At 48.8% G+C, this 6,625-nt stretch overlaps 1 pseudogene; it reads left to right on the plus strand.

The window, feature by feature from the left end:
• Positions 1 to 3,587: 3,587 nt before the first annotated feature.
• Positions 3,588 to 5,804, plus strand: LOC144172737 (uncharacterized; annotated as a pseudogene).
• Positions 5,805 to 6,625: the final 821 nt, after the last annotated feature.

The raw sequence follows: 6,625 nt of genomic DNA on the forward strand, positions 1-6,625 counted from the left end.
AGACCGGAAAGTGAGCTCTCGAGCAGCTCTGCGTGCTGCCTCGTTCCCTACCACACCCGTCACCCGTGTGGGCTGGGGTTCACACCAGCTCGGGAGGTGGGGTTAGGAAGATATTGAAGAAGGATTTTGAGTGCCGGGGAGAAATGCGACTTGCGAGTTGAAAGGCCGTCTTCGAATCGGAGATCATGATCGCAGGGGAAGGCCGGAGTGTTAAAGCAAGAGCAATAGCCGCCTCCCCTGCAGTCGTGGGGGAAGAAGTGCGGAGGGTGAGGGTGGTAAGAGGGGAACTGTTCGGATCGTTGATGATTGCGACAGCGTAGGCGTTGCGATCGCGTCAACATAAACAGTTGCCAGATGTACGGGGTGTCGCTTCGTAAGGTGGTTGTGGTTTGCGGGAAAGGAAAAGGAAAAGAAATGCACTGGGGGATATTTTGAGCTCGGCTGGGAGCTCACCTGCATACGACCCAGTGCAGGGGAATGGAAGTAGAGGGGGAGTGAAAGGATTAAGTGAAGAGAGTCAAAGAGAGAGAGAGAAAGGTATAAACAGAGCTGTCAGTACTAGAAAGCTGTCAGTCCGGGCCCGCGCACGCTGCTCCCGGCGGGCTGGGCTGTGCGTAGGGTGCATTTTACGGGGAATGGGGCGGACGATGAATAGGTCATGGAGATTGCTAGGGATTGGAAGAAAAGATTCTGTAGCGGAAGGGAAGTTGAGTGGAAGTCGCCGGTAGAGAGATTGACCCATTAGTGCACCCACGATTTTTGTTGGGGGGGGGGGGGATTCTGACGAGAAATATAATAATAATATAAAAAATATGAAAAAGTAAATATAAATGTAAATAAATATTCTAATTAAATTTAAACAATACAAAAATGAGTAGTTGTCGAGTTTTATTTATTTTTTGCACAAAAAAATTAAGCGCCAAAACAGCCGCCATAACATAAAATTTGCCTACAGGGGGAATACAATAATGGGCACACCTTTACATAACAAAGGAAAGGCAGGGGAAGTCTTTTTTTTTTTTACCGCTTCCCAAAGCCTGGATCAGAGTTTGGAAGTAGAAGGGGAAGGGAGGGACGATGAGAGACCAGGGTGGGAAGGAAGGACAGTCGAGCCCACTTATAACTGCCGCAGTTGTAACGAACGTTCGGCTACAACGAACGAACATGGCATGACCAATCCAGCATGCATTGAGGCAACGGCACTTTGTTTCAGATGTAACGACCTGGCGCGAGGGTTCAACACGGGTACAGCGAACGATCGACCACAACCAAACCGCGCCTAGCGTTCGCAGTCCTCGTTTTATCGGCGTTCCGCGAATGCGAAGCGTCAGATGAACTGCACGGGGATCACCCTTTTCCAACATAACTAATTGCAGCCAGCAAAAGAAAATAAAAGAAAAGAAAAGGCCACCAAAAAAGGACGTCGTCGTCCTGGGTTTCATGCTCATTGTGGGGTGACTATGGAGGGGAGCGGAATGATGTCGGAGCGAGTGTCTTTAATCTGAATGACGGCCGTGCGATTAGCGAGAAAAGCCCGCACGTATAGTTGTAGGTGCGGAATCCAGGAGACAGAGCGGCCACGTCACACGTGGTGCAGAATGGCATGGTGGGAGACCCGATCAAAGGCCTTTGGAGGTCCAGTGCTAGGACAGCTGACGAGTCGGCAGTACGGGGAGCAAGAGAAGATTATGCTCGAGCTGCAGTAAGACGTCCTGGGTGGAAAGGCCGGTTTGAAATTCGAACATTGCGTGTGGTTAACCCGAACATTACGTGCGGTTAATGCTGCTTACTCTTTGGATATTGGGTCAGATGGGCAGGTAGGATTAGATCGAGGAACTTACCTGCACATTAAGTGAGGGAAATGGGCCTAAGCTGTTCAGAAGCAAACGGTCTACTCGGCTTGGGAATGAAAAAGATTCTAGGGTGCTTCCATTCGGGTGGGAGCTCCCCAGACTCCCAGTGACTGTTATAGTAGTTTGTAGTTTGTAAGAACCTCTATTAACTGATAGTGAAATTTTCGAAGGAGCTGGTTAGTGGTTCTATTCTCTCCTGGCGCTGAGTTAAGGTGAATAACGAGGAGGGCTTCGCGGACCTCAGCTGTGGTGATTGGACGATCCATTGTCTCATTAATTGGGCTGGTCAGTGTGTTGTAGAAGGGGTTCCTGTGGACCGTGGGCAAGGTAAAGCTCAGACGGGCAAGAAGCTGATCGGAAAATTTATGTGATAGGAAGGTAAGACAATTGCGGCTGGTTGATTTCAAATAAAAATGATCAGTCATGGGGCGAAGAATGGCCCGGGTGCGCCGCACGCTAACGTTGCCACGCATGCTGTCGCAGAACGGACCACATTGCGCAGAAGCCAGTTCAACCGCACAGTTCTCAATAGTGGTGCGGAGATGAGCCAGGCGCAGTCGAAAACGATGATTGTGCTTTTGACGGCACCAGCATTTCTGGAGGCCCTGGTACGCTGCCCAAAGATGCTGAAGGCGAGTGTCAACACTTTCCGAAGGAATGTCGGGGTCTAAGGACGAATCGCGGACTTCTTTAATATCGAGTAGGTAATCAAGCCAATCCTGAACCGGCGTATCATCGGTAGCGAGTGCCTGTTCTTGACAGGTGAGCCGAAAGGCTGGCAAATTCGAGATATGAGTGTGCCGCAGCTTTGGAGTAAGTGCGGAATGCAGCTGCAAGGTAGACAGAATAATGAAATGATCGCTTCTTAGGTTGTAGGGAGTACTGCATTGCCATTTAAGGTCATTGATTGATTGTTGGGTTTAACGTGCCGACGCAACGCAGGCGATGAGGCGCGCCGTAGTGGAGGGCTCCGGATTAATTTTGACCACCTGGGGATATTTAATGTGCGCCGAAATCCCGTACACACGGGCGTTTTTGCTTTTCTCCTCCATCAGAAAAGCGGCCGCCACGGCCGGGAATCGAACCCACGACCTCGTGCTCAGCAGCGCAACGCCTTAGCCACTGGGCCACCGCGGCGGGTCCAGTTAAGGTCGATAACGTGCAAGGAAGGTCGGTAACGCACAAGGAACTCGAGTTTTTAGATAACCGGGAAAGTTTTGTTTCTTGCAGTGGCGTAACCTTTTGATGATTTGGCTTTGGTTATCCATATCAAGCTTTATGTTCATCTGATGTTTTTCCTTTGTATTGTCATGCGCAGCTGGTGTTTTGTGAGTATATAATTTGATGTCTTTCTTCAATAAAAAGTAGTTGTGAGTCAGCGCTCGTCCTGTCCCCTTCTTTGCTTTAGTCTTCGTGTGTGCGCGCTGTTAGGGATGATGAAGGTGTGAGGTCAAGAGAGGTATCTGCCTGCACACTGTTACCTATTATAGTAGGAATAGAGCGGTCGGATTCTACTGTTAAGCGTCGGGTCTGAATTGCTTCCCAAAGTAATCGGCCTTTCTTTCTGAAGCGATTGTAGCGCCACGCTGTGTGAGGAGCGTTGAAGTCCCCGAGTACAGTGAACTAGAAGGTTTTGTAGTGGCAAGAGCGAAGCGGGCGTCTATGGGAGGCGCTGTGACGAAAAAAGCTGTCGGCCGCGCGTGGCGCTGCTGTCAGATTCGCGAGGCCAGCCAGGCAGGCTCGACCGGCGAGTTGACTGCTGTCAGGGCGCTTTGCTGCTGTGGCTTTCGATTCTTCTTGTATCTTTTTTCTGTGCTGGAAGAAAATGTTCTCGGTACCACCATGAACAAGAAAAAGAAGACGGATACGCACTGTTTCGCCCCGGGTTGCCGGTCAGGCTACCCCGGCCATCGCGTTGAAAACGGGCGGAAGATTTCGCTCTTTTCGGCACCAAAGGACGAAGACCGACGAAAGGTTTGGGAGCGGAACCTCAAGAGGAAAGACAAACCTCTAACGGACACATCCGCGGTTTGTGAAAAACACTTTGCAGACCATTTTGTCGTTCGTGATTATGTCCACATCATCGGCGGCAAGGAGGTACGAATCGCTCGAGGAAAGCCTGGTCTTACTGCAAATGCAGTGCCAACGTTTTTACCTGACCTGCCCGCATACCTTTCCACATCTGTGAAAAAACCAAGGCCCGAGCGAAAGCGCTGCTTAGTTTCTACGTCTGGATCGGCGAAGAAAGTTCGTCTCTCTCGTCGCGATGAGCACGAAGCGAGCTTGCTCGGCGAAGAGAATTCCGACCCGAACACGAGCCCTGCCGAAAACATGCAAGCGAACCCGCTCAAATCAGGTGACTTAAGGGACCTTGCCACCTGCTTAAGTGTTCCAAGGCTGTGGACGAAACTGACCACTCCAGACCTTGATCTCCTTGTGTATGCCACTACACGCACAACAAAACAGCCTTTCAGTGTCTCCCACGAGAAAGTGATCTGTTTCAGCTTAGATAGCAACAGTGACGTTGTGGCAAGCTGTTATCTCGGTGGGAGAGAAAAGAAGTACGGCAAAATCACCTCCCTTCTTGAAGCAACGAACATATTTCAAGAAGTTGACACTGCATTGCTTTGTGCAAGCGCTATGAGCAAAGACGCTTATGACGGCCTTGCTCAGAACCTGACCGAGAAGATGAAGCGCACCCTTACCCCCGCGAGTGACGGCGTGTTCAGCAAGAACTGTCTTGGAATGGTGACAGTCAAAGGTGTGTGTTAATATTTTTAATAAGAAACGATGTACTTTCTGTTCTAGCTAACATAGCCTGCTACTTTTTTTTTCATAACCTAATGCATATCCTTTGTATTTAAAGCAACCTGCATTAAAGGGAAATAACACTAGTCAAGACCTGTTAGCTATTACCCACTTTGTAATAGCTCTGGAGTTTATTTTCCCTCCAATTATCTGTTAGCCCTTGTTTCCATGTCTTGCAAATAGTTCGAAGTAAGGAAGTGGCTTATTTTATGTTTTACGTTTTTCAGGAACCATCTGTGTTCATTGTCGCTATTTGCGAAAGTCGCTGCTGGCACGGAAGTCCAAGTTGAAGAAGAAACGTGTCACGCATAACTTGTCTCACAAGCTGTGAGTGGCCAATCAGAAGACAAAGCGAATTGCTTCACGCTTGTGTACCCTGGCAGGCCAAGTACGAGCCATGAAAGAAGAAAACTCCAGGCTAAGTGACGAGACTTTCCTTGGCCGAATTAAAGAACTCCCCCCAAAGCAGCAAGAGGCAGCTCTACACATGTTCAAGGCTGCGAAGAGGAAGAGTGTTAGAGGGATGAGGTACTCGAAGGAGTGGATTTTGGAATGCCTCATCATGCGCATGAAAGGGCCAAAGCTTTACGAGGATATGCGGAGGCAGAAAGTTCTTGTTTTGCCGAGCAAGGTTACTCTTCAGAAGTATCTCAGGTCGTACAGGACGGGATTTGGCTTTAATGCCAAAGTGATGAGCATGCTCAAGCAGAAAGCGTCTTCCATGGATGCCTTCAAAAGGCACGGAGGGCTCATCGTTGACGAAATGAAACTGTCCGAGAATCTGTCAGTCTCATCGTCAGGGCACATACAAGGCTTCGTGGACATGGGCCAGTTCACCCCCAGCAGTGACAAGCATAAAGTGGCTGACCATGGGATGGTCATAATGTTGGGCAAGTGGACCCAAATACTTGCTTCTTTTGCCACGCAGGGCAACATGAAAGGAAATTTGCTCTCGAAAGTGATGCTGGAGGCAGTGATTCTAGCGGAAAAGGCTGGGCTATTTGTTGATTTCATAACATCCGACGGTGCGACCTGGAATCGAAACATGTGGTCCACGATGGGCATTTACGCGACTGCATCTAGCACAAAATGCAAAGTGCAACACCCAGTGGACAACAAGCGGTCACTTCATTTCATTTCTGACTTCCCACATCTTGTCAAATGCATCAGGAATGGGCTACTCCAAGCAGACTTCACCACTCCAACAGGACCAGTAAGTACAAAAATTTATGCCTTTATCAATATGAGAATGTTTTTATCCCCAGGAAACATAAAAACACAGCACTGCAGTGTCTTATGAAGCATTTTGTTTTTCCATGCAGGTATCGCTTCGTCCTGTAAAAGAGGCTTTGAAACTTGATGGCTCGAACGTGACTCTTCAAGCCATGCCCGGTATCACAACCCGCCACACTCAGCCCAACAACTCTGAGAAAATGAGGGTTACCTACGCCTTCCAACTCTTCAGTGACACGGTTCTAAATGGCCTTCGTCTCTACAAAAATGATGTTGAGGCCAAATGCGGGAGCATCCAGCCTGTCTTGACCTTTTTCGGGTAAGTTTATTGCCTCAAGTACTGCTCCACATGTATACAAGCTGTTAGGAGCATACTTATATTTCACTTTTTTGTTTTTATTTACCTTTCGCTGCAAATGAACCTTCCAACCTCTTGGCTAACTGTTTTAAAATCTTATTGTGTGCTCTATGCATTTCAGCATGATGAGAGACCTTATCGAGATAATGTCATCTCGATTCCCCGCCGAGGCTCTTCGTCCGGACTCAGCTGCCGTGGATAAGCTGCTGTCATTTCTAGCCTACCTTGTTGAATGGGAGGTTTATGTAGCAGAAAACTTGCGTCAAGCGAAAAACGAAGGCCGAGCCGAAAAGCGAAGCCGCTTTTTGTCCGAGTCTACCGCAGTTGGATTGAGGGTCACCATTGCAAGTGTCCTGTCGCTGCTGGACTACCT

The sequence above is a fragment of the Haemaphysalis longicornis genome, unplaced genomic scaffold (genome assembly GCF_048455015.1).
Source record: "Haemaphysalis longicornis isolate Haplotype H1 unplaced genomic scaffold, Haemaphysalis longicornis Haplotype H1 scaffold_256, whole genome shotgun sequence".
Classification (NCBI taxonomy): Eukaryota; Metazoa; Arthropoda; class Arachnida; order Ixodida; family Ixodidae; genus Haemaphysalis; species Haemaphysalis longicornis.